Source organism: Pipistrellus hanaki (genome assembly GCF_964339955.1).
Source record: "Pipistrellus hanaki genome assembly, chromosome: 4".
Taxonomy (NCBI): domain Eukaryota; kingdom Metazoa; phylum Chordata; class Mammalia; order Chiroptera; family Vespertilionidae; genus Pipistrellus; species Pipistrellus hanaki.
In genome coordinates this window covers 81,410,566-81,437,868 of record NC_140506.1, presented here as the reverse complement: position 1 = coordinate 81,437,868, position 27,303 = coordinate 81,410,566, and the positions used below count along the sequence as shown (strand labels likewise).

The following is a 27,303-nucleotide window of genomic DNA, read 5'->3' as shown; positions in this document are numbered from 1 at the left end:
TTTTCCTACACACACATACCTATGAAAAAAGGGTTACTTGAATACAAGCACTATGATTCTAAGGCATTTGATGAGATAAGAGAGGCAACTACTGAGTGACTAACAGAAGGGGAGCACATAAAGCAAGGATAGCTGGACCGAGGGATGATTCATGTCCCCGTCTGGATAGAACGGAAGGCTGGAGATTTCATCACACTAGTCAGAATGGCCTGCACTTGAAAACGAATGAACTGTTTGTTTCTGGAATTTTCCATTTAATATTTTTGGACTGTGGTTGACCACAGGTAACTGAAACTGCAGAGAGTGAAACCCTGGATAGGGAGAAACTACTGTTTATAATGTTACGATTTTCCCCTTAAGAAGTAGTCCTGTGGTTCTCTATGCCACCTAATAGCACATGCATTCTGGTTCTATGTCCTGTGTCCCATAGAACTACTGTGCTCTCTGCCATCCTCAAAATGTCACTGGTCTGGAGAGGAGATAGAGCAAAATATATTCAGGTCGTTTTCAGGGCGGTGTACGGGGTCTGGAACAGGGGGTCCTTTAGGAAGGTTGTGTAATTTGGGGGAAGTGTTTTCCTGACAGCAGCTCCAAAAAACCAGAGGGACTGTAGCAACTAATAGCCTAGGGGCTCTCACCTGGGTGAGCCTTGAGAGGGAAGTCAAGACTAGTGCTGAGACTAGTGTCCTCAGCGGAAGGGGGGCAGGAACAGGGGGCCTGTGGGGGCTTGTCATGGAAGGGGGGAAATGGGGCTTTGGCTTGGGAGCCAAGACAACCCCAGATGCCAATTCCCTCCTTGTGTCCTGGAGCTTGTGACTTCACCTTGCCAAGCCTCCGCTTCTTCCTCTCTGGAATGGAGAGTACCAGAATGGTAATACCCATTTTCTTGGGGGCTGCTGCGAGGACCCAAAGGGAGCTGTAAAAGCACTGGGCACACCTATGCCCTGGCAGACCCGCTGCTGGGATTACTGCCACCCAGGCCAGAGCCTCTGCAAAGGCTCGCAGGTCCAGGGCTGCAGGCGCGCGCATGCGCACGCGTACCGGCCGGCCAGGTGAGAGAGAGAAGCTGTCGTCCGTCTCGCACCTGGTTATTAACGCTTCACCTTCACGGAGGTGGGCGGAGCGGATATAACGACTGAGGCGCAGGGTGCTAAGCACACCGCTAGGCCAGACCCCGCAGCTTATAGGGAGCGCGCCGCGTCTATCCCAGGCTCGGCTCCGTGCGCGCTGGCCGCGGGAGGGCGGGGGAGCGCCGGGGAGCCCGAGGGGAGCGAAGTCTCGCGAGATCGCGCGCGGCGGCGGTAGCGGCGGCGGCGGCGGCGGCGACGGCAGCAGCGGCGGCGGCCGGGGAGGTGAGCTGCGGGCGGTCGTGGCGACCGTTGGGGCCGAAGAGGGGGTGCGAGTGGCGGAGACCGAGGGTCCGACGCGGGAACGGGCCGGGCGAGCGGCCCGCGTCCTGGGCGGCGGTCCCAGCTCGCCCCGCGGCTGCAGCGAGCCGCCCGGTCGGTCCGCCCCGTCCCGGGACCCGCGCGGACGGGGCGGGGCGGCCTGGCCGGGGCCGCCCGGGGTCGGTCCCCTTTGCAGCCGGACGGACGCTGCTCGGCGCCCGCCTCAGTCCCCCCAAACCCTCCCCACATCTCCACCCCGGCTGCGATGTGGCGCCGAGGACGCGGTGCTGCTGGCAGTGCCAACGCCGTTTGAGCCTTGCCCGTACGCGGGGCACTCAACTTGCCCTCCGGTGCTGCACCGAGGGGTGCAGCTCCCCGCCCGCAGTCACACAGCTGGGAGGGGGCGGGACTGGGCTCAGGTCGGGCACGCGGACCCCGGCGCCCACGCCCGTCTTGGCCGCCCCCACCCCCCCGCCCCCGCTCGCAGGGCTTTCAGGCTGGAGTTCTAACCCCCGGGTCCCCGCCGGGCTGCAGAGGGTGTGTCTGGGCGCCGCTACCCCCTCCCCCCCCCCCCAAAAAAAAATAGAATGCAGCATGGTGTGTGAAATACTGGGGAGGTGGTCCTTGGCTTTTTTGTCAAATTTCCCCAAAGGGTCCTTGGATCCCGAAGTGGTTCAGAACTCTTGTTTGTTCCGGTGGGAGGACAGAAGTGGGCTTTAGAGCGGCGGCGTGTGTGTGTGTGTGTGTGTGTGTGTGTGTGTGTGTGTCAGGTCGGGTGGAATTGGGATATTGGATCCCCGGACTTGTATTATTAGTTAGGCAGCGGAAACTTGTTAAGTCTGATTTTTATGTGAAGCACGTGATTCTACTCTTTTGGAGCAGTGATGCTCAGAACGAAGGCTCCTTCCCTTCGCCGCAGACATTTATGAATGAATGAAGCCCACTTGACGGCCATGGAATGAAACTTACCATGAAATACACATCATCAGTTTCAATGGCAAGGGAGGTCTAAAAGGAGAGCAATGTGTGACATGCGTCGCCCAATCACTGTGGTACTTACTCTGTTAGAAGACAGCACGTGCCTGGGTGTTTGCACCTGCTTCCAATGAATGAATTTGGATCAAAGAGCGATAAAAAAAAAAAAATACTAGGAGCTATTTCTAACAAGAAAAAGAAGGGCCAGAGATACAGATGGACACTGTGTGTGCGTGTGTGTGTGTGTGTGTGTGTGTATGTATGTGTATGTAACCTAAGTGTTGCATAACCCATTTATGATAATAAATAAACGACATATTAAATTAGAGATAAAATGCCAAGATAAATTACAGACTATCACAATCAACACATATAATATAACCCCTCTGTGACTGCCATATTTTCAAGTTACATTGTATGGCACGTTTTGTGTCACAAGCTTCGAGACACATACTGGATTCTTTCTGCTTACTGATAATAATGAATAAAATAACAAGATTGAAATTTAAGGCTTCAATGCCAGTATCTCACTTACTAGTTTAGATAGTCCCAGTCTATGACATTGCAATGTTAGCAATATGTGATGTGAGAAAAATGGTCACTGATTTTTAGACATTATTTTATCTCTACTTTTTTCACATTAGCTATATTCTCCTAAATTACCTTGGGTTTTCCATAATATAAAGACTTTTCAGTGTGCGTCCTAAAGTGATGCCGTTTTATCATGATTAATCTAGTTGGATATTTAAAAGATTCTCAGGACAACTCTTCACTACATGAGTCTGTCCCATGCATCTTGACTCCCAAATACAGAGGTGTCTCCAGTCACTTTGATAACTGGTCATGTCTCTTAGGAGATAGTACTAGCCCCCGTGTGACCTACTGTAATGAACAGCCTTAATTGTAATTTTACTAGAGGCCCAGTGCATGAATTCATGCTTGTGGGGAGGGGCTGTGGGCCATTCAGCCCTGCCCCTGAATTTGGGCGGGGGGGGGGGGGGGGGGGGGGGGGGGGGGGGGGCGGCGGTGAGGGTCAGTGGCCAGGGGAGAGGCTATGGGAGGTTGGCCGGCCAGCTCCACCCTGAATTGGTGTGGTGGAGCTGATGGGAGATGGAGCTGGCTGTGGGGAGGAGCTACAGGCCAATGGGGGTTGTGGGGGCCCACCAGGAGTAGGGCTTGCCGGCCCTGTCCCTGATCGGAGTGGGGGGCAATCTGGGGTGGGGCTGGGCAGGGGGAGGGGCTACAGAAGGCCAAGCCTGCCCCCTATTGGGGTAGTGGTGGCCCAATCAGGGGCAGGGCTGGCTGGGAGGAGGGGCTTCGGGTGGATGGGGTGGTGAGGGCACATAAGGGGTGGGTGGCCAGGGGAGAGGGGCTGCAGAAGGTTGGTCAGATGGCCCTGCCCCCTATTGGGGTAGGGGTTCGATTAGGGTTGTGGCCAGCCGGGGGAGAAGGGCTGCGGGGGTTGGCCAGAGAGGGAGCACCCCCATAGGGCCATTCGCTGACCTCAGTGGGCGTCATAGCAACTGGTCGTTCTGGTCATTCATTGCAGCGTTCTGATCACTGGCTTTTTATATATATACTAGAGGTCCAATGCACGAATGGTCCAAAGCCCATTCGTATAAGAATGGGCTTCCTTCCTCTGGCTGCCTGCACCTCCTTCGCTCTGGTTGGAGCCCTCTTCCCACCTTCCCACCTTCCCACCTTTCCACACTGCCTAGAGGCCCGGAGCAGCTGGGGTGGTATGGTGCACCTGCATTGTCACCATGGTGATGACGCAAGTGTCCTGCCCCACCCAGGCTGCTCAGCATCTGCATATACAAATTAACCCACCATCTTTGTTGGGTTAATTTGCATACTTCTGATTGGCTGGTGGGCATTGGTAAGGTATGGTCAATTAGCATGTACTCTTTTATTAGTGTAGATATAGGCAGAATTTGACACAAACAATTTTTGTTGGGGATTTTTCTTTCTGATATGTATTACATATAAAAAAAAATCAGGCCCTTGGCTACTGGCACTTTCATTGATTATTCTAGAATTTCAGGTGGGAGACAAGATTAGTAACTTATGTCCCTCTGAAAAATTTGCTTTGTTTAATGGAAATTCTTGTTAGAAATGTTGACAATTAAACTCTTGAATAATTGAAGAGTTTGAGACTAGAATAGAGTTGTGAAGTGACACCAATATGTATAAATAACTAAAAAGGCCTGAATTAAATAAAATACAAATTTTTACTGTATAAACACTTTTTAAATAACCATCATTCCTACGTAATAATATCCATATTAGAGAATTTAGAAAATGTGGTTGTGTACAAAGGTGAAAATTAAAATGACCTGAAATCACATACGTCTTTAGTCCTCTTGGTATGATTAGTTAGAAATTTGATTTTCCACATGAAACTCAGTGATGAAGTTTAGAGAAAAATGCAAATTGAGTTAAGAAAGTTCAACTCCGACTATTATATAGCTACAAGTGTAACGTAGATTTCTTTGACTCTTGTTAAAATTACAAAGCAAGTTTATTTTTCCGTTTTGTTCAATGGATAAATTGCTTCTTGCTGTAAAATGTTTATTGTTCATTGGTTGTGACTTTTGAAAGGTGCTATGGAAACAAACATGTAAGTAAAGACTTATCAAAATAGAAGGATATATTTTAAATTGACTAGAGATAGATTCACTGAATACTTTTGGATTGGAAAGTTATCTAAATTGAGAGTAATTAATTTTTATTATTTTGAGCAAGCAATATCACACTCCAGGATAAAAAGATGTCACTCCCTTTTTTTTTTTTTCCTTTGTTACTTAAAAAAAAAAAATTACTACTACTTTTTATATTCATCTGAACAGAACTTAATCAAATAATATGACTTGCATAGATATGTAAATTGTTACAGTTTTTAGGCGTGGGGAATACATTGTTGAATGGGCAAAAATCCATGCTTATATGGATGAAAGTGAGTTATTTATTATGTACATACCACTGAGATTTATAATTAAGCAATTTCATTGATGTTTTGAGATGGATATCTAAGATGGAATGGTATTTTAAAATTGGCATGGTTTAATTGGCAACTTTTCTTAGCGGTACCTAAAATAATAGTGTGTCTGAAAATTGATGGCATTTTAGATTCAGTAAAATAGGGAATATATAGAAATTTCAGCACATTGGTTTATGTTTAACACCAAAAACTTTATCAAGGGATGACTTGCAAAATGAAGCTATACGACATGTCTAGATTCTTCCTTCTAAACCATAGTTCTTTACTTGGAAGATTCCTATAAAACAAATGGAGAGTCAGTATTTGTAAATATGAGAAACAGACTGCTTCGTGATTTTCATGGAGAGCAGATGGTGGTTTGGTTAATGCGTTTGAAGTAAAGTTAATCAGACAGTATAGCCAGCAGGTGTGTAGATATGATTTTTGTTTTTATGATTCTGGAAGATTCATAGGTCCACTTATAAAAAACTTCCTTTCTTAAATTGGACATCTTTAAATAGGATTTCAAAAATTAATAATAATAATTTTAATAAGAAATATGTTTGCAAATATATTTACTAAGTGTTAAGTACGGAATTTATATGGGAGGCTGCATGATATCTCTTAGCCAGGAAACCTGTCTAAGGACTTTTTCCGTCTGATAGTGAGGGCAGGTTTCATAGGAAACTCAACCACATGAAGACTGCTTATCTTCTTCCACAGGTGGACGTTAGCTTTTCTTCTCAAAATGGGGGCCCTGAACCAGCAGCATCTTGTCCACATGTCATTTTGTATATGTGAGGTGTCTATGTAGGATATCTTTCCAGAAGTAGTATTGCTGGGTCAGTGAGCAATGCAATTATTTGATAAATGCTGCCCTCCTTCAGGGTTGTACCATTTTGAACCTTCTCAAATAATATTATTTAGAGCACCTGTTTCTCCATAGCCTCACCAATAGACTCCAACCTAGGGGTTTATATCAGTTTGATAGGTGAAAAATGATAACTAGGTGTAGTTTTAATGTGCATTGCTTTGATTATGAATGAGGCTGGATATCTTTTTATATACTTAAACCTATTTCTAATTCTTTTTCTATGAACTATCTGTTCCTGCCCTTTGCACATTTTTCTTTTGGATTGCTTTTTCTCTAATAAATTTCTGTTTGTAAATTAGCGAGATTAGCCCTTTGCGATGTGAGTTGCAATTACCCCCAGTTGTCATTTGTATGTGGGTGTTTTTTTGTTTGTTTGTTTTAACTTACCTTCATGTATTTTGGTATGGAGCAGGCTTAAAAGTTGTATCTTTAAGTTTTCAGTAGTTAATATTAATTTTTTTCTGGTGTCTGGATTAAGTCACAGAAAAGCCTAAAAGAATTTGGAATTTGCTTTTGTTTTCTTTTAATACATTTATGGTTTTATTTTTAAGTTAAATCTTTGATCCATGTAGAATTTATTCTGGCATTCAAGGGTGATGTATAGATTCAGCTTTGTCTTTTTCAATATGCCTATCAGTTACCTTATCCATTTATTTCAGAATACAATGCACCTTTATTGTATTCTGAACTTCCCGATGTATTGGGGCACACCTCTTAACTCCTGTTCTATTCCTTTAGTCTCTATTCATACACCAGTATACGTTATTGATTTTATAAAATGTTTTGCTATTTCATAAAGCTAGTTTTCCCTAGTGGCCCTTCGTTTTCCTGGCAGTTCTTGCTTGTTTGTTTTTCCATATGAACTTTAGAATCATTGTGTCTTGTTCTGGTGGGGGAAAACTTTTAAAAAATTGAGATCATGTTAAATTTATAAACTAACATAGGGAGAATTGATATTTTTCTGGTGTTGAAGATTCCTATCCAAGGACATTGTATATTTTTTTATTTGATTTTACTCTCGAATCCTTCTGAAGCTTTTAAAGATTTTCTCATATAGGTTTTGCCCATTTCTTGTTAAATTCATCTTAACTATTTTATCTTTTTGTTTTTGTAAGTACAATAATCTCTTCCTTTCTCTTTTCTAAATGGTTGTGACTGTGTATATGAAGGCTGTTAATTTCTGTGTAAGTACAGAAATTGATAGACCCTGGAGTTCTAAGTATTTTTTAACAGACTTTATATTCAGCAAAATCCCTTATATATATTTTTGTCTAAGAAAAGGAAAGACTTGGGAGTTAAGCTTGCAGTTTAATTTTGTGTCTGCATTTATTAGTTCTGTGGACATCTGGGGATCTATTTGACTACTCAGAGCCCGAGTTTCTTAATCTGTAAAAGGAGCAATTTTGTCTTTGTTAGAAAGTTGGGAGAATTAAAGAAAATATAAAGCTCATCATGTAATTCCACTTCCACCATCACTGCCAACATGGGTTGAAATTTTGTTCTTTTTTCCTTTTTCCTACTCTTATCCCTCTCACATTTAAAACGAAAAAAAACCACAAAAACAAAAACACGAAACCATGAAGAAAAACAATAAAAATGTATTCAAATAGAAATGATAACATATATTAAAGTTGAAGTGGTTCAATTTGAGCAGGATAATCAACATACTTGAGCAGAGAACAGATTCTCCCTGCTTTCTATCCTCTTACTTATTGCCCTCTTGGATGCACCCTGACAATGAGGCTACCCAGACATCCTGTGTTTCCTATCATGAATGCTCTGCTATCCAGTTCTACCAGTTCACATACATACTGCCCCATATCCATAAAAACACAGCATCTTTCTCCTCGTGTAGCTCATCTGTGCTATAGCATGACCCTGGATAGGCTAGAAACTCTGAGGAGAGAAACTGTCCATCCTGTCCACCAAAGAATGCCTAGCAAAATACCTGACAATGAACAGAGTCTGAGATTTGTTAAATGAATAATAATTGGCATTGATCTTTCTTTTGTCTTATGTGCCTGGGTGACTCTTATCTCTCTCCAAGTACCCTGTAAACCCCTACAAGACAAGATTATGCCATTTGTCAATAATAAAGTAATGTCGGTACAGATTTTTATTATACAAAAATATCTATATATATATATAAAAAGCCAATGACTGGAATGCTGTAACAATCAGGACGATGGGTTGCTATGACATCCACTTGTGGCCAGTGAACCAGACTGATCAGGGGGTGGGGCCAGCCAGCCAACCTCCTGCAGTCCCTCCCCCCAGTCAGCTTTGCCTTTGATGGGTCCCCCCACTCTGATCAGGAGCAGGGCTAACCGGCCAACCACCTATGCCCCTTCCCTGACCGCTGGCCCCCAATTGGCTCCCCCCACACCATTGAGGGGCAGGCCCGGATGGCCCACGGCCAAAACCCCCTCCCTATAACTCCTCCCCATGGCTGGCCCTATCCCCAATCAGCCCTACCACCCCGATTGGCCTGCAGCCCCTCCAGCCAGCTCCACCCCCTATCGGCTCCTCCAATACCAATTGGGGGTGGGGCTGGCTGGCCGACCTCCATGGCCTTTCCCCATGGGCAGTCCTGCCCCAGTCAGCCCCCCCACCCCAATCGGGGGTGGGGCCTGCTGGCCATTTGCCCTCAGCCCCTTCCCCCAGCTGGCCTGGTCCTGATTTGCCTCTGATCAGGATGAGATGGCTGGCCAACCTCCAGCCATCTCTTCCAACAGGCCTGGCCCCAATTTGCCCCACCAGCCAAACACCACCCGTGCACGAATTTGTGCACTGGGCCTCTAGTATAATAATAAAGGCAATAATTAACATTTATTGAACATTTGTTACATTCCAGAAACTTACAAAGTCTTGATGTGGATTACCTCATATAATCCTTCACAATTCTGAGTTGGGTATTGTTATTATTACAACTAGAGGCCCAGTGTATGGCAGGCCCTGTCCCCTGGTCGAACTCCTGGAAGAACTCCTGGTGGAGGGGACAGTTTGTATACTACGCTTTTCTTAGATAGGATGGGGAAAACGAGCCACACAGAGGCTTGGGGACTTGCTGAAGATTACACAAGCTAGAAAGTTGAGAGCTGGAATTCAGTGCTGGTGTTCTGAGTCTAGCCACCCAACTTTTCACCTGCTTCAATCCTTTAAGACAGTTTGTTCAATAGTATAGTCATTTATGTAGCTCCTTGAAAATTTTAGGAAAAGTTATTTAATTATACTTGCATGTCTCAACTTTCCTTCCCAACAATCCCATTTTAGTAACTTCCATTTTGTTTTCCAATTTATCTTAGATTTGATGTTCTCCAGGAGGCTTTATTTGACCAGCCTGTCTTGGCATTAACTTCTATAAAAAAGTTAATTTTCACTTTTTCCCCCTTTTCCAGGTTCACAGTAAAGGTGCTAATAAAGAGAATGTAAGACAAGAATATAATTAAATATTTGACTGAGGTAAGTTTTTTTTATGATTTAATATTTGTAAAGAACCCTTATCTCTTATTATTGTTTTTTGTTTTTGTTTTTTTAATCTTCACCTGAGGATATTTTTTCCATTGATTTCTAGAGAGAGTAGAGGGAGGGAGGAGGTGGAGAGAGCGGCAGAGAAACATCCAAGTAAAATACATCCATTGGTTGCCTCCCGCATGGTGCCCCTATTTGGGCCAGGGAGCCTGCAACCAAGGTATGTGCCCATAAGTGCCCTTGACCAGGAATCAAACCTGAGACCTTCAAGTCCCCAGGCCAATACTCTAACCACTGAGCAAAATCAGCCAGGGCTTATTATTGCTTTTAATTTCTCTCCATAGCCTGTCTTATTAAGATATAAGAGGGAGATTGCTTTAGGAGTGTTTCAGTTTATGGCCACCTGTGGTTCTTAGGTGGATGCAGAAAAGGTGGGCTGTTTGAATAAAACCATTTAAATTCTTATTATCTTATTTGAGGACATGCTACTGAGAAGGAGGTCTAGCAGGTGGAAATCCATAAGCTGTTTGGTGATTATATTTCCACATTCAGTGATAGCTTTGTTTTTTAAATAGAGAGTTGAAGAGATTTAAAGTCACTTCTGGTAACATAGCAACACTTTTCTTAAATGTAAAGGTGTTGTATTTTGTTATTATAATAATGAGAAAAACCTTCTATCAGTATAAAGCAACATAATGACATAAATAAAATAAACACCCAACTTCTACCATCTAGAAATGACTGCCATTAGTATTTTGGTAAACACACTTTTAGGAATTTATCTGTAAAATAAGTATTTACATATAAATTTTAAGTAAATTGGTTTATACTATATATGATGGTCTTTTTAATGCAACAATATGCTTTGTACATTTCTACACATGATTGTAAAAGACATGTATAAATCATACATGATTATTTTACTGGGTACCTAACATGCCATTATTTGAGGCAACATAATTTATTTAATCACTCCTTTGACAACAAAAATTCAGCTTGCTCCTAAAAGATAATAGTTAATGATGTGTTGATCAACCTTGTACTTAGGTTGTTGTATACTTACTAATTTATTTTTTAGACACACAGGAGCTGAGTCAAATATTACATGTTTTAAATGTTGATATATATGGCAAAAGTGCCCTCTGTAAAGACTAACAATTTATTACCACCACCCTCCCATCTTATCCTGACCCCCAGCAAAGTCCATGAGGGTCATGTTTCCCATATCCCTGCTCACACTGAGTTTTTAAATCTTTTTTCTCCAGTCAATAGGAGGGGGGAAAAATACCTTTTTGAGATAGCAAGGTTTTTGCCTAAAATAAACTTACGTTTTCAAAGACCTCTTTCATCCTATATAATAAAAGGCTAATATACAAATCGACCAAACAGCGGAATGACTGGTCACTATGATGCACACTGACCACCAGGGGGCAGATGCTCAATGCAGGAGCTGCCCTTTGGTGGTCAGTGCGCTCAGCCAGAAGCCAGGCTCATTCTCCTTCCAAGGCAGCACCACTCAGTCAGAAGCTGGGCTCACGGTGGCGAGTGCAGTGGCAGTGGTGGGAGCCTCTCCTGCTCTATGGCAGCGTTAAGGAGCCCTCAGGGAATGTCCAACTGCTGGCTTAGGCCTTCTCTCCTACAATCCGACATCCCTTGAGGGGTCCTGGACTGCGAGAGGGCACAGGTCAGGCTGAGGTAACCCCCTCCAGTGCACGAATGTTGCCCACTGGGTCTAGTTTGATATATTTATTTACATGAAGAATTTCCTTATTGAGAATGTATCTGTGATTCTCATGTGTAAGTGAGATACTCTTGAACTTTAAATGTTAAAATGTTGTGTTCTTTGTTTTAAATTATTGACATAAATATTTTTAAATTATTGACACTAATTGTTTTGGGTACTAAAATTTTCCATCTATAGAGAGCAATACCTGTTATTTTATTTATAGTAGAGCTTTAAAAACTTCAACTTCTCAATAGATTTCAAACATGGGTACAGTTGCAGAAAAGCATACAGAATAGGATTTACAAACTTGGGTGATCATGGAATATTATTGAGTTACGTGAACTAACTGAATATGCTGTCACGTGTAAACCTATGAATATTGACGTTGAGTTTCATCTGTCCAAAGGATTTTGTCTGTTGCTGATAGGAATGTGGGCTCTAATTTTATGTTTGTTTTAGATTTTATTTTGACCAAATAGGATTATACACACCATTGACCTACTCCAAGTTAAAATTATTGACCCAGGACCAAGAGTGTTTTATTTACCATCTTACATCTAGCAACTCATATCATACCTGGAATATACATGATAGACACACAAACCATTTTTGAAGGAGTAAGTGAATGATGAATATTGTTATTGAGTTAGAATTAAGATGTAAAAGAGAAGTATCTTAAATTTTAATTAAGAAACTTAATTCCTTGGAGAATAAAACTAGCACTTGTGGTTTTTAAATGCTTGTAAATATAGGCGTATATAGTTATAGTGACACTTGCTACTTTAAAATTTTGTGACATTTTGTTTAGATTATTGATTTGGACTAAATACTATTTCTTTTCAGACTCATATACATTATGGTAGTTTACTCTTTTTCATTTGTATTTTTGTTGTTGCTATAAAGGGCAAAGTATTATCTAAACTAGGTAAGATACTAGATCTTATTAAGAAATCCTGTTTTATTTCCTATTATAGACGAAGTATTTTTTCAGTTATGTTATTTGAAGACAAGGATAAAGTGAATTCCCAAAAACATATTTTTAGTTATAATAGAGAGAAATTGAGTTGTATTTATTATAAATAGAAGTAGAAACAGAGGGACGGTGGGAGTGGGTGGGTGGGAAGAGATCAACCAGAGAACTTGAATGTATATATGCGTAACCCATAGACACGAACAGTGGGGTGGAGAAGACCTGGGGTGGGAGGCAGGGGTGGACTAAAAGGGATCGATGGGAGAAAAAAGGGACTTATGTAATACTTTCAACAATAAAGATTTAATTTTTTAAAAATAGAAGTAGAGATACGGATTGCCAACCATTGAGAATATATAAATATTGTCCAGTACCTATAAAGCTTTTCTGACTCCTACACCAGTTTTTCACAGCCAAAATAGAGAAGATGGAAAAATTATCTACTATATTTTTTTTAACCCTCACCTGATAACATGAGTTTCCACTGATTTTAGTGATAGAGGAAAAGGGAGAGAGAGAATAAAAAAACACACTGATGTGAAAAGGAAATATAGATCAGTTGCCTCCCATACTCACCCTGACCAGGGATGGAACTGCAACCTAGGTATGTGACTTGACTGGGAATCAAACCCACCACTCTTGATGTAGGGATGATACTTCAACCAACTGAGCCATCTAGGTCAGGGCTGTAACATGTTTTAGCAATATTGTGGATGCTTGTCTCATACATTTTGTTTCCACTGGAGTATGGGATTCTTATAAGGGAATACCTGAGCTAGTTTGTTATTTGCATGTAACATTTTAAAAATTGACTTAATAATTTAGCAATTTTTATTTGTGTTTTAATTTGCTTAGCAACTCCTTCCTTAAAAAATAGTCCAGCCTGGCGGGTGTGGCATAGTGGATTGAGTGTAGTCCCATGGTCCAAGAGTTCCAGGGTTCAATTCCCAGTCAAGACACATGCCCGGGTTTTGAGCTTGATCCCCAGTAGGGGCCCTGCAGGAGGCAGCCAATCAATGTCTCTCTCTCATAGATGTTTCTGTCTCTCTATTCCTTTCCCTTCCTCTCTCCCTAAAAACAAACAAATAAACAAAACAAAAAACATAAAAATAGTCCAGTTCAGCTGGCATTGCTCAGTTGTTGAGCATTGACCTAGGAACTAGGAAGTCCCAGTTCAATTCCCCATCAGGCATATGCATGGGTTGCAGGTTCAATCCCCACAGGAGGCAGTCTATATTAACTTTGGACTATATATTTTTTTAAAGTCCAAAGTTAAATGTAGGTAGATTTGAAATTACTGAATTTTTAGTTGTACCTAAATTAGATTTCCTAGACTTTTTCCTCTGATATTGTGGCTAATGGAATAAGCTTGTATTTGTTTTCTAAAATAACCACAGGTTTTGGTTCTTTAATCTCTTTTCTATGGCAGTATAAGAATTTGTGTATTATTAGCTTTCATTACACTGGTGAGTTAATTTCTTTAAACCTAATTCTAAAAATACTCCTGGAAAGTGAGGAATTACTACCAGTAGTAAAGACTATCATTTATTTCTCTTAGCTGCATTTGTAAACATTTTTATACTGTACTAAAATAGATTTTGCCCAGCTGGTGTGACTCAGTTGTTGTGTCAACCCATGAACCAGGAGGTCATGGTTTAGTTTCTGCTAAGGGCACATGCCCAGATTGCAGGCTTGATTCCCAGTAGTGGGGGAGAGAGGGCAGGAGGCAGCCAATCAGTGATTCTCTCTCATCATTGAAGTTTCTATCTTTCTCTCCCTTTCCCTTCCTCTCTCTGAAATCAATAAAAACATATTTTAAAAAACAAACAGATTTTAAGGTATTGTTACGTATTTAGTGAGTTGGATTTTGTGCATTTGTAATAGTTTTTTTCTATTTTAGTCATCAAGCTTAAAATTTAGACTGGCAGTGTAAGTGGTTATTTGACTGGAAAATTGGATAGAGGAGAAGTTCTCGCTTCATATACAGAATTTGTGGTGCAGAATATTTAGATGAAACTCTTATGATCAGGGTGAGAGTATTGAATTGCAGTAGGAAGGAAAAAAATTTTAAGTGCTTATAAACAGAGGATAATAGATCCCTCGCAAAGCCAACACTGGGCTTCTCCTATAGCACATGTGTCAAACACAAGGCCCGCGGGCCAAATCCAGTCCGCCAGGCCTTGCAATGTGTCCCGCACCGCGCTGTCATCACTGCACTCCGCTGTCAGTTTATGACATTGTCAGTTTATGACTGTTCAGTAAACCATTCGGCCCGCGATTTAGGCTGGATTTTAGATTTTGGCCCCTTCTCTGATTGAGTTCGACACCCCTACCCTATAGTATCTGTAACTGAGTTGGTCTCTCACAGAGGTCTTATTAACTCAGTGTTAAGGGTAGAGTTATAGAAAAATGGGATGGAGAATAGTAGATTTGGGTTTCAAGTTCCATAGAAAGCACAGGGCTTAGTAAAACTCCCTAAGGGTGTTCTCAGACTCTGACTGTCGCATCCTCCTTCGAGAAAATTTTGTCCTTCCTAACTCTGGAAGCTTTGCTTAGTGTTGTGGCATGATGGATGTGTGTGTGGAGCTGGGAAAAGAAGTCTGGCTCTGCTTATGACTGCTGTTAGATACTCTCTTTAAAAGGATTTCCAACATGGGAGTATGGCTGAACACTATCATTTCCCCTGTATCATACTATGATGACAAAAAGGGAGTATCATGCAAGTTTTTTCTGTATGCCAGTTTGTTCAGAGAGGACACATAATCCATGGTGAGGGTTGTGTTTGTGTATATTAAATCCAGGAAGTTTAAAAAAATATATATTTTATTGACTTTTTTACAGAGAGGAAGGGAGAGGGATAGAGAGTTAGAAACATCAGTGAGAGAGAAACATCAATCAGCTGCCTCCTGCCCACCTCCTAGTGGGGATGTCCCCTCAATCAAGGTACATGCCCTTGACCGGAATCAAACCTGGGACCTTTCAGTCCACAAGCTGATGTTCTCTCCACTGAGCCAAACTGGTTAGGAAAAACCCAGTAAGTTTTGTTTTAAATAGATTTCAGTGTATTCTAATGTAATAGAGTTTTTTAGTCTGAATGTTCCAGCAACCGTCACTCAAACATTAATTGCTGTCACTAGCAAAGGATATCCTCCTACATCTTTTCTGGAAACCATCCCACTTCCTTTTTCTTTTACTTTGAGAACTAATTACTGACACTTGGAAATTATAATCAGACTAGAGGTCTAGTGCACAAAATTCGTGCACAGGTGCAGTCCCTGGGCCTGGCTATTGATCAAAGTGTGAGCTTCTGATGTGGAAGGGCATGTCCCAGCTGACCTCTGGGCCCTGGGCAGCACCTGGGCCTCCAGGACCCTGTATACCCCCCTTCGCCTGAGTCATCAGGCTCCTGCTGCCCAGCTGGTCTCCATCTGCGGGGCAGTTGGTGGGGCTATCAGGTCCTGCTCACACCCGCCTTGGCCTCATGCCCACCCACTCACATGCTTCACCATCCCACTGAGGTTCCCTCTCGTTGGAGCCCATTGGGCTGGCAGCACCTCCACTGCTCTCTACTGCCAGTGCCATATCACCGATGCCTGCCATGTTTCGCGCCACCCCCTAGTGGTCAGTGCACGAGGGGACAGTTTGCATATTAGGCTTTTATTATATAGGATTGCATCAATCTTAATGGAAAGGTTACTAATTATTGCACTGAAAAATATGCATTTTCTGTAATTGTTTCTCTTGATCTCTCTCTCTTAGTTCAGTGCTTTTAAATACTTCCTAGATAAATGAATGTTTTGTGTCATACCCTAAATTAAGACATTTAAGACAGACTTTCTTGATGGCTTTCCCACCTTCAGTTCTTCAGGAAGGGGGATAATTTATTTAATGTGAAATCTTCATAGAATCTTTCAGTTGTTTAAATATCCTTGGGGTAGAAGAAGGATGGCTGATGTCAGTTACTTATATGATGATATAAGCTCTAAAACGAGCATGTGCTTGGAAGAGTTGAGAGCAGTGAGGGTTTTTATGGTGGGGCATACATGTTGAGCATTGGGCCTCTACTGTTCGTGTGCATTCCCTCATTTAGTTTTCACAACTCTAAAGAGAGGATAGATACAGTCAACGCTGGTTTTAGAGAATAGAAGGCTTCGGTTATGAAATTTGTCCTTAGTTACACAGCTTAGTAGGTTAGAAAAAAGAATGACTTGAATCCAGATCTCTCTGGCTTCAAAGCCCATGCTCTCTTCTTATGTACATTGACTGAGAAAGGGGTCTCACAGTTGCTAGAATGTTTCTGTTATTATAAATAATTGAAATGTTGGGCAGAATGAAGATAAAGCTACTTTGTCATCAACATCACCATGGTTCCTACCATCCTCTTTATTTCTATCGTTCTTCAGCTTTAACTGATGAAGTTTAGGAGCCTGCCAGGGTGTCTGGCTCGCTGTGTTCAATACAACATAGGCTTGTTTAATTTAACAGTGCTCTGAGATGAAAGGTTCATGACGGCCAAGTACAAACAGACCTTCTGTTGGATGTTAATTTTGTTATAGGAGAGATGCTTGTTTTTCCTTGCTCTTTGCTAATAAAGAAGCTGGCACCTTTTCTCGTGAGTTAAAAAGGATTTTGACTTGTTTATATCTGTGTAATCAAAGGGAAGTGAACAGTTCTGATAAACATTTTCTTTGTGCAGATCTTTGGTTCATTTCATACCTGCCAGGGAATTGCAAATTATGTGCTCTTGCTCTTTTCTCTTTTTACTTTGGATTTTATTTTATGGTTGGTCACTGTAGGGATTTCATGGTAGGAAATGAAAGGAATTGTTTTTCATTTGAACAGACTCTGTCTATTTTACAGGAGGTTATCCTATAGTAGGCAGAATGATTTAACCAGGCCACTTCACAGAGGTGTCACTGTATTAATTTTCTTAGCCACTTTTTTAATAACAGCTCGTTGAGACATAATTGACATACCACAAAGTTCACTCATTTAAATAATACAATTCAGTGGATTTTAATATATTCACAGAGTTGTACACTGATCCCCACTGTCTAATTCCAGAACACTTTCATCACCCCAAAATGAAACCCCATACCTAATTAGCAGTCACTCTTCATTCTACCCTCTCTTTAGCCCCTGGAAACCACTTTCTGTGCCTAAGGATTTGCCTCTCTTGGACCTGTCATATAAATGGAGTCACACAATATATGCGGCCTTTTGTGTTTGGCTTCTTTCACTTGGCATGTTTTTGAGGTTCATCTGTGTGGTAGCATGTATCAGAAATTTCATTTCTTCTTGTTGCTGAATAATATTCTACTGCATGGATATTCACTCATTTATGGACATTTGGGTGGTCTCCACATTCTGGCTGTTATGAATAATGCTGCTGTGAACTTTCAGGTATAGGTTTTTGGGAGAACATATGTTTTCATTTTTTTTTTGGATATGTACCTAGGAGTAGAATTGATGGGTTTTATCATTAACTCTATATCCTAATTTTTTTTTAATGAATTACAAAACTGTTTTCCAAAGTGGCTGCATCATTTTACATTCCCATCAGCAAATGTTAGAGGATTCCAACTTCTACATATCATTGCCAACATTTATTATTTTCTTGGTGTTTGTTTTTCTGTAGTAGCCATCCCAATAGGTATGTGAAGTGCTATCTCATGCAGTTTTGCTTTGCATTTCTCTAGTGACTAATGATATTGAGCATCTTTCCATGTGCTAATTGGCCACTCATATGTCTTTTTAGAGAAATACCTGTTCAAATTCTTTTTCTATTTTAAAAATTGGGTTGTCTTTTTATTATTGAGATGTAATAGTTTTTTATTCTGGATATACACATGTTCACACACATTCTTGTCAGATAAATGAAGTGTAAAAATTTCCTCCTATTCTTGAAGTTGTTCTTTGAAGTAGAAAGCTTTTATTTTTTATGAAGTTTAATTTATCTATTCTTTGGTTGTTTGTGCAGTCTTTTCTCTGTTTGAAATTCGGTGTAACTTTAAAAGTCATTATTTCTCCTATTTAAAAAATTGGTGCAAAATTGAGTGGTCAGCTAGTTAACTATATAGGGGATTAGAGGTATAAAACATTTTTCATTTTTTCAAATATTCTTATCTAATTCAATGTGAAAAGACCAATTTTTCTAATCTAACAACCAGTGTGCCCCTTTTTAAAAAAAGTTAGAAAAATAACTTTTCAGTGTTCTGCCTAGCTCAGAATGCAAGCATCATTCTGTGAACTTGACTGGGCTTAGGGATCCAAGGTGAGTGGAACATGGCCCTGTTCTTAAGAAACAAGTGCTCACATGCCATGCTGGTAGCATGCACAGAGGAGGTGTGCAGGAGAGGAGGGAGAACTCTCCTCCATCTGGGCAGGGACGCCCCGCTAAGAGGAGACACTTTGTGTTCAGTCCACAAAGATGGATATGCTACCAGAACTTTTTCTTAGGGCCTGTGATTCTCTCTTCTGGTTACTTGCTGCTGTGTTTGCCATGTTTCCTGGCACCGGATACCTTATGGAAATAATGTTTGGGATTATTGATGTAATAAAATGTCGACATAGGTGTGATGACTTTGATGCCTAGAACAAACCTGAAGAAACCAGTTTAATTCCTTTACCTCTAATTAGTTCAGCATGGTGTGTGTATGTGTGTTTCTAAGCAGAAGAAGCCGTGTGTGTTTCTAAGAGAAGAAGCCGTGTGTGTGTGTGTGTGTGTGTGTAAGCAGAAGAAGCTGTGTGTGTGTGTATGTGTTTCTAAGCAGAAGAAGCCGTGTGTGTGTGTGTAAGCAGAAGAAGCTGTGTGTGTGTGTGTGTGTGTGTGTGTGTGTGTGTGTGTGTATGTGTGTGTGTGAAGCAGGGAATAACAGTTGTTTGGCTGGAGAGTGATGAGTCTGGCGGGAGGAGAGGGATGTGGTCACTTTGGTTACTGTAGACGGATGCTGGGTGCAAGGGACAGGATGGCACACAAGACCCATTACATAGTTACACTAGTCCACGTGAGAGTTGATGAGGGTCTGAACTAGGGCATTTGTGGCTGAGTTGGATTAGACAACAGGCTGGAAACATGTAGGAGCTATTAGTCAGGAATCCTAGCTACAGGTAACAGAAGCCCTGCTCAAACTATCTTAATTTAAAAGAGAGATTAATTGGAAGATTCCTGGAGAAGGTCACACAAAAAATGAAAATGCTGTAGAGACCAGTGATGTTGGGAATTGAAGTGGTACTTGTTATCACAGGAGCTCTTTCCTCTAACTCTGTTCTCTCAGGTTTTTCCACAGAGTAGCATCCATCTTCATACTCTCCAATTGAGGGGAAGAAAGAGCTTCTCCCTCCCAGCTATACTCTTTAAAACTCCAGGGGTCTCTTGGCGTTGGTTCTTGGGCCTTCCCTAGGCATTGGGGTCTTTGTGGAAGCTTTCTACCACCTTCACATTGGGAGTGCCCAAAAGAAGTGAGGGAAAGGTTCTGGGTGGAGCCAACCCCGTCCATCCACTCTGGAAATACAGACCAGACCCAGAGGTTGAGAAGATTGGATGAGGAAGCAGGAGTCAAGAATGCCTCCCAAGTTTGTGCCATGATACCATCCAAGAATAAGGGTTTAGGGGCAAGTAGGTCAGAGTTTAGTGAATAAAAGTTCCATTTTAAACCAGCCTAGACTGGGGCATAGGTCAAATCACATTTTGTATGTTACCCATTTTTATGATTTGTTGATTGGTTTGGCTTCCCTTACCATTAGAAGCCCCACAAGGCAGAAACTGTCTATTCTCTTTGCTATCTATCTCCAGAGCCTAGCATATTCTAGTTGGCAGTAGTAGGTATTTAGTAAATATTGATGTGAATTAATGAATTCAAGTGCACATTTCCAGCAGGAAGCTAGATGGACAGTTTGTATCTCAGGAGAGGACAGGAAATACAGACTTGGGAGTTATCAGTATAGGGGTAGATGGTAAACAAGACCTAGAGTTGTCCTTAATGGCTAAGGGACTGAAAATTTAGGTACCGTGTAGTAATTTTTATGTCCAGGTAATGAAATTACCTTTTCTCTTTTTTCTTTGCACTGCCTAATATTTAATGCCAGTAATTACCTACTGACAGTTCTGCCAATTATTTTTTTTTAAAGTTTGTGACAGAATAGAATTAGATTTGTGATAGATGGGAAAATAGAGGTGATACAGTTTCTGCTTCCTTTTAAGAATAACTGACTCATGGGATGAGACCTTGGATATAATTTCTGATCACTCCTGTAAACTCTCACAAAAATGTTTATGAAACACTTGGAACAATACAGATTGTACTAAGAAAATGTGCTTTGATCGACTCTGGAGATACAAAGCAGGGAACTTAATAAATCAAGTCCTATTTGTGAATAGAAAGGACTGGAAGTTCACCTTAAAAGTAGGAATTTGGTTCTCATCCAGACTTAAATTTTGTATTTTGAATAGCAGGTATTATCTTAGTTTCATCTTTTATATAAAAATAAAATGAATTATAGATTTTAAATCTTGGCATCTTGAAATCTGACTCCTGATTCTGATCTCTTAACTATTGGAACACTAGTCTAGAAATGGAATTTGACTTTCGTTTTTTACCCTTTAATTTGGAGGTAAATGTGCTTCCAGCTCTATTCTCTTTGCCATCTTTGAGATTTAGACTACATCTTCATTCAGGGAACCAAGCCACTGGTACTTTGGATATGCCATAATATTTGTTATTTAAATATGAGAAAAGCATGGTCATCTTTATATAAAGTAGTAATATGTTCACAATTGGGAGAAGTTGGTTTTTGTTGTTTTCATTTTAAGGTAGGGGTGTCGAACTCAATCAGAGAAGGGGCCAAAATCTAAAATCCAGCCTAAATCGCGGGCCGAATGGTTTACTGAACAGTCATAAACTGACAATGTCATAAACTGACAGTGGAGTGCAGTGATGACAGCGCGGTGCGGGCCACATTACAAGGCCTGGCGGGCTGGATTTGGCCCGGGGGCCTTGTGTTTGACACATGTGTTTTAAGGCATAAATATAGTTGTGTTACTTATGTAGGCTGAACACTTCTCATCCTAACACCCTGCCATATGACAAGATTTATAGTAAATTACATTTGTTTTAGTGTCTTAGTTTCCTCGTAGGCCCCCCCTCTTTGCAACAGAGATGTGAACCATTTTTTAAAAAGTATTTAATTATTTTTATTTTTATTTTTTACTAAAGAACTCCTACTAAATTTGCCTGACTTGGAGGTCAGTGTCTTTTAGCAAGTTGTAATATAATAGAGCATTTCTAAGAACTCAAATTGAGTAGCTTATAGCATCTCAACTTTGAAATTAACGTAATATATATTTAATTCTTGCATAAATTAGTTCTGTACATGATTACATGGAAAAATCTCAATGCTGAGATCCCAGACCCTTGCAAATTGTATCTCTTTTTGAAATCAGAGGTGAAATTAAAGAATGTTGATTTCTGGAGATATTCTTATTAGCTCCTGGAAAAATATAGTTAAAATGCATCTGAAATGATTTTATTCTTAGGAGGTAGTTAGCTTCATTCTTTGCTAATTCTTCAAAGGTAGTATTATTCAGAAGAGAGAAGGTGACAGGGAGGGAGATATCAGGGAGGGAGTAAGCAGCTCTCACAGACTCTGAACACGGGGCCCTGAAGAAAGAGCTTGAATCCTCCTGCAGTTGATTTCTGTGCTTGTCAGGGTCACTCCTCTAATGTATTGTACTACCTAAGGTGGCAAGATCACTTTCACGCACATGGTTTTTCGCTTATTTGATTTTTGTATGACTGATAAATATAATTTAAAAAGGAGCATTAAATAATGGGAAATCCAAACATTTTATCTCTACCCAGATTTAGTCTAATTAAGAAGAATTTGTTTGAAATATGAAAAGTATAAAACAATTGAAGTGCACTTCTATTTAAGTGTGTATAGAATTTAGGTTAATGTGTTGCCTAGCAGTTATAAAGAATCTGACAAGTGATTATAAGTAATATATATGTATTCTGTATTTAATTAGACATTCCTAATTTGCTTTAACTGTAGTTTCTGTAGTTGAAGTAGCTGACGGATTTTATGTTCTCTACTGAATAGTCTTTGATAGACAAAACAGAAGGCAAAAGCTAGTTCTTGCTCCTATGTTTAGGAAAGTCTGAATTTAAATTGTAGTCTAAATCTCAAAGATGGCAAAATAGTGTACAGAAATGCGATAAGGGTGGAGGAGTGTGTGGTTTGTAGACTTTTTTTTTTTTTTCTTTTTTTTTTTTTCCTTAATCCTCACCCCAGGATATTTTTCCATTGATTTTTTTTTTTTTTTTTTTTTTTTTTTTTTTTTTTTAGAGAGAATGGAAGAGAGAGAGAGAGAGACAGAAACATCGATTGGCTGCCTCTTCTGCACACCCTGTCCAGGGAGGATCCTGCAACTGAGGTATGCGCCCTTGACCAGAATCAAACCAGAGACCCTTTGGTCAGCAGGCCGATGCGCTCTCCACCGAACCAAACTGGCTAGGGCATTTGTAGACTTATTTTCTGAGTATGTTATGCATGAAACCCCAGTATATTTTCAGAGGGCAGTGGAGGTTGGACTGTCACCCTGCAGAGGCTCCAGGAACATCATTTGAAACCACTGAGCCATGCTGTCATTAATGAAATGGCAAATCTTGGGTGGGGGGGAGAAGGATAAATTATTCATGTAGCCTGTTTGTTATATTTGTATACTTTATTGCTTATACGATAAACACTGATATGATTTTAAATCAGAATTGTCTGAATATGTAATAATCACACTACTAGTTAGGTTACCCCATAGCTCTAAAATAGTCTTGTCTTCTTACAAAAGAAGCCTTGCCTGACTTTGCAAGATTATAACAAAGAGTACCTGAAAGCCAAAGCATGGAAGGTAAGTTGTATCACCTAGTCCTGTCATGATGTTGTTTCTCTTCCATGTTAAGGCGTATAATGAATTAGAGGATAATAACCACTTGGAGAATAAGTATACACCAAGTGCTTCTGGTTAGATGAGTCCACACTGCAGACAGGTCTGGTCCTATAGGGTCCTGGCTTAGGAGACTAACTGCTAAAGGGTTCAGGATTTCCTCTATACTATTATATGTGTACTGTGAAATAGCTCTGTGACCTTGGGCAAGTTCTTAAGGTTAATAACACGATTTAGCTGTAAAATATTCCGGTGAGTGGAAATGTTGCATATAAAGTATTTAGTGCATAAGTGAAATAAGCCAGCCAGAGAAAACCAAGTATCATATAATCTCACTCATATGCGGAATCTAATGAACAAAATAAACTGTTGAACAAAATAGATCCAGAGACATAGAAGCATGGAGCAGACTGTCAAATTTTAGAGGGAAGGCAGGGGTGGGTGGGAAGAGGTCAACCAAAGAACTTGTATGCATCTCTCTATTACCCATGGACACAAACAATGGGGTCGTAAAAGCCTGGGGCAGGCTCAAAGGGGTTAATGGGGGGGGAAGAGGGACATATGTAATACTTTCAACAATAAATTTAAAAAATATATATAAAGTATTTAGCACAGGGCCAGCCACATTATAAATTACCAGTAGATGTTAGACAGTAGAATAATATTTTCTTTCTAAAGGAAATGTAACAGTAGGGTAATAATTGACAGTGGAAGTATCATGAGGAAACACAAATTTGTTTCCGAGTTTGAATGGAACTCAAACTGCAGCAAGGGTCATTTATTATTTTAATTAAAGTAAATATTGGAGGTGAGACGGAGAAGTTCCATAGTGTCGACTTGATGTTAACTATCAGTTGTTGAATGCTTCTACTTTTTGGATACCTTTCTTACCATTTTATCTAAAACAGAATCTTCATTTTTAAAATCTGAAAAATTAAAGCAGAAGGTACTATGGTTTGTTTTTCATCTTTGTTTTAAATATATTTTTATTGATTTCAGAGAGGAAGGGAGAGGGAGAGAGCGATAGAAACATCAATGATGAGAGAGACCCCCACTGGGGATTGAGCTCACAACTCGGGCATATGCCTTGACCAGGAATCGAATCTTGACCTCCTAGTGCATAGGTCAACGCTCAGCCACTGAGTCACACTCGAACCCTGACCTCCTGGTTCATAGGTTGACGCTCAGCCAGTGAGTCACAGTGGCTGGGCTTTCCTTTTGTTTTAATAGTTACTGCTTCTCTACAGGAATGAGACCATTTACAGACTATGCTCACAGAACCTGTGGTCTGGAATGTTATGGGTTACTGAATATTTAGAATATTAGCAGTGGTTTATAATGTGGTTATGAATTTGGCTGTGATGTCCTTAGAATATGTAACAGAGAATCATTATGTCAGTCATAATTCACTAAAAGCTTATTGTTTAGTAAAATTGTTCCTTTGAGGACACAAAATATGACAGTTCAGAGGCAATCTGAACATTTTACTAAAGGAATACAATTTTTAAGGGAATCTGAACCTCAAGGTTATCAACAGTTACCTGCAGCAAGGGGTATTTGATTTTATGTCTGTTGCATGAGTTCATTGACTCTTTTATAGAAAAAGCCTAAAAGAGAAGTACCACTACAGGTGTAAATAAAGATAATAAAATGTTTGCAAATAGAAACCATTGACAAGCTATACAATGTCCTATACATCTGTGGCAAGATATGTACTAGACCTATTGAACTTTCTTTGTGACTAGAGGCCCGTTGCATGAAGAGATTCGTGCAATAGACCTTCCTTCCCTTGGCTTCCAGCACTGGTTTTCCTCCAGCACCCGGGATCCAGGCCTTCACTCCGGCCAGAGTCTGCCTTCTTCATCTTTGCTGCGGACTGCAGCCAGTTCATCTTCACTGCTTTGCTGCAGACTCTGGCCAGAGTCTGCCATCTTCATCTTCACTGCAAACTCCGAAGTCTGCAATCTTGTCTTCAGTCTTGTCTTTGCTGCTGCACTCCACTCCTATAGATCCCTTCACTGCCCCCCCACACACACACACCCTCCACACCTGGAGCAGCTGGGCAGCGGCCATCTTTGGCCTTCTAATTTGCATACTCACTCTGATTGGCTGTGGGCATAGTGGAGGTACAGTCAATTTACATGTTTGTCTATTAGGTAAGATAAGTAAATAAACTTACATCTTTAATCAGATATAATCATCTCCCTTAGTCCAGTTAGCATAGAATTCCCTAAAATCAATAGAAAAGAATATGATGTGAAACAGAGTGTTGTCTTCAATGCTAACATTTAGGGAATTTACTTCAAGCTTTCTGTTTATTTTACATATATATAATTTTGGATCTGTCTACCTAAGTTTTTCACATCTTTTTTTTTTTTTTCCCCTTATTGGATGACTTGGCACTGAGAAGTTCCACTCTTGCAGTGGTGTATAGAAGTACTTTTTTATATTTGTTCTGAATTCACTTAGTTTTCAAGACATACCTTTGTTCCGGAATTCTAAGTTGTTAGTGTACAATTCTTTAGTCATCTTATCACTAGCATTTATTATTTTAACTTTTACTGTATTAGAAGAGTCAGCTTATTCCCATCATTATTCTTTGGTTGTTTTATTTAAATGTAATTACTAAAACTTTACAAATTATTTCCTTAGTAAATGTGGAATGGCTCTACAATTTCATAACTGAACATTCTGCATGAAATCCAACACTTAACAACAATGCCAGACAGAATATATGTACAATAAACGTTTATTTGAATTAATGAATTGCTCTAGGGCAGTTTGTGGTTATAATATTTTCAGTATTAAGTGACCAAGCCTTCAGTACTGGTAGTTTACTAAGTATTCAGGTTTCATTTGAAGCCAGTAAACAGACCACTGTGCAATCCAGAGAGACCAGTTTGTTCACTTTCCCATCCAATAGTAATTTACTTTGACAATTGTGTTTATATAGAGTAAAGGTTAAAGGAAAGGGTGTATTTGAGGCAGTTACATCAATTGCTTTGCTACAATGATTTTCAGGTGCTGCTGCAAAAGGGGTAATTTAAAAAAGGTATTATAAAATTTAGGCAGTTATTTTGTCCAATTTTATTAAGGCATAATTAACATGCAGTAAATGGCACGTCTCAAGTATACTGTTTAATCTGTTCTGACACATATGTGCACCCATAAAACAGCAACCACAGTAAGAATAATGAAAATATCACCCGCCCACCCCCAAAGTTTCTTTGTACTCCTTTGTAATCTTATCCTTATGCTGCTCTGCCTCTATCTTCAGGCAATAGCTGATCTGCTTTCATATAGATTAGTTTGCCTATCTGATGGTTTTATATAAGTGGACTTGTATAGTGTATACTCTCTTTTTTTGTCGGGCTTAATTATTTTGAGATTCATCCATGATGAGTATATCAATAGTTTATTCCTTTTTATTGTGGAGGAATGTGGATATTTACTGTTGATGGCCATTTGGGTATTTCCAGTTTCTTGCTATTACAAATAAAACTGATCCGAGCATCTATATACAAATCTTTGTATGGACATATGCTTTCTTTTCTCTTAGGCCCGTGGTCGGCAAAATGCGACTCGAGAGCCACATGCGGCTCTTTGGCCCTTGAGTGTGGCTCTTCCACAAAATACCACGGCCTGGGCGAGTCTATTTTGAAGAAGTGGCGTTAGAAGAAGTTTAAGTTTAAAAAAATTTGACTCTCAAAAGAAATTTCAATCGTTGTACTATTGATATTTGGCTCTATTGACTAATGAGTTTGCCGACCACTGTCTTAGGCAAAAACCTAGGAGTGGGATGGCTGGATCATATGGTAGGTGTAAGTTTAACTTTGTAAAAACTAGCAAATTATTTTCAAGTTATTGTATCCTTTTACTTTTCCAATTAGCAGTGCATGAGAGTTCCAATTGCTCCATATCTCTGTTAACAGTTAGTATGGTTAGTTTTTTTAATTTTAGCCATTCTAATAAGTGTT

General features: G+C 40.3%; 1 protein-coding gene across 4 annotated transcripts in view; it reads left to right on the top strand.

The window, feature by feature from the left end:
- The first annotated feature begins 1,279 nt into the window (after positions 1–1,279).
- Positions 1,280–27,303, top strand: part of MRTFB (myocardin related transcription factor B) — a 177,725-nt gene continuing 151,701 nt past the window's right edge. For all 4 annotated transcript variants that reach the window (XR_014794803.1, XM_084881107.1, XM_084881111.1 and 1 more), the window contains exons 1-2: positions 1,280–1,352; positions 9,616–9,679. The gene's annotated coding sequence lies outside the window, so the exon portion shown is untranslated. The remainder of the gene's footprint in view (positions 1,353–9,615; positions 9,680–27,303) is intronic.